This window comes from Oryzias melastigma, unplaced genomic scaffold (genome assembly GCF_002922805.2).
Source record: "Oryzias melastigma strain HK-1 unplaced genomic scaffold, ASM292280v2 sc00611, whole genome shotgun sequence".
Classification (NCBI taxonomy): Eukaryota; Metazoa; Chordata; class Actinopteri; order Beloniformes; family Adrianichthyidae; genus Oryzias; species Oryzias melastigma.
Genome location: NW_023417203.1, coordinates 1 through 1,661, shown reverse-complemented (window position 1 = coordinate 1,661; position 1,661 = coordinate 1).

The following is a 1,661-nucleotide window of genomic DNA, read 5'->3' as shown; positions in this document are numbered from 1 at the left end:
ATCAAAGTATATCAGCTGATATGTTCTGATATTTTCTACAGGTTGTTTAGTAGAATGACTTTAGAAAATATAGGTCATGTTTTGGTGTCCCACCCCGAAATTTAAAGTGGCTCCCCAGCGGCCACCCCCAGGAAAAATTTCTGGAGGCGCCACTGAATCTAAGCAGAAGTAACAAAATGTAAATAATTAAAGTATATAAACAATGCTACAAAACCATCATTTATTCAAATTGTTTTTTTCTTCAAACCCAAACAGCCACAATGGAGGAGGGAAAGAGCTGCATGTGGCTCCAGAGCCTCAGGTTGGAGATCTCTGATCTAGTCTCATAGTCCATTCATGTTCTGCTGGACAAGACCCCCCCCACCCCCCCACCCCCAGTGTGCGTACATAGCGCATGCCTGTCATGTGCGCGCCAGCAATTTCGCTCAAAGCACCCCTACCTGCGGCGACTGTGCCCGCGCACAGCATATCCCCACCTTTCCGCGTGCGCCTTTACGCACAGCACATCTCCACTTTTCCATGTGCGCCTTTACGCACAGCACATCTCCGTCCTTCCACGTGCGCGCCGGCGGGGCGGGGAAGGAGAAAAAAGTAGAAAAGACTAGAGTAATCATAAAAAAGAGCGTGCCTCTCTTTAAAAAGTCAGAAGGGAAAAAGAGTCACGAAGGTGCGTCGTCATCCATGACTGTTGTCACGGTAAAATTGGGATTAGATTAGATCGCTTTGGGTGGCGATGAAGTGGATGTTAACAAATGTTAACAAGTGAAGCGGATGGATGGATGGATCCGGAATGAGACGGCCCGGGAACGAGTATAAGAGTAACCGCAGCTTCCGTCATGTGTGATACGGTGAAAACCGGCCGCTCAGCTGATCGCTCCCGCCGGAGCGGTGCTCCGCCTCCAACTCTTTTACCGGAACCGGAGCGTTCCGGCTTACTTTAACCCCTGGTGACATGTTTGATCCAGCTGGATTTCAGGTCCGCACACAGGAGGGGGCGTGTCTGTCGACTCTGCTGCTCGTGTCTCATTACAGCGGCAGGCGGGACTTTTGCAGAGAAATGCTGAGTTTCCGCGATTCTTTGACAATGGTAGTTGTTGTAGTAAACTCGTGTCGGACTCCAATACATAATAAAATAATAATCTGTTTCCTCCATCTGGGATTTGTAATAGCAGACAGCTTCATTGGCTCTACCTCTCCACCGCGGGCGCACTGCTCTGTTTTACAGCTGTAAGATTAAATTTTATCTTCCCCCCTTTGTTAAATTCAAAAATTATTTTCAATTGATCAGTACGAAACTATGATGTCCGACTTATAACAGCAGCATTAAAAAGACCTTATACATTTTTTTAATAAATAAATATAACTTCCACCAAGTGTGAGGAAACTGCATTCAGGTCCCGCAGCCCTCGCGGCCCACAGGTTCAGGACAGATTTTTTTTCGGGGGCCACTAGAGGGCGCTCGAAGACCAAGATTGGGCCGCGGCCCCGTGGTTAAAAATAACAGGTTTAAAGCTTAGCCCTGATTGGCCGGTTCAAAGCTGGTTCCTGATTGGCCGGTTCAAAGCCGGCTCCTGATTGGTCGGTTTAAAGCCGGCTCCTGATTGGCCGATTTTAAGCCGGCTCCTGATTGGCCGGTTTAAAGCCGGCTCCTGATTGGTCGG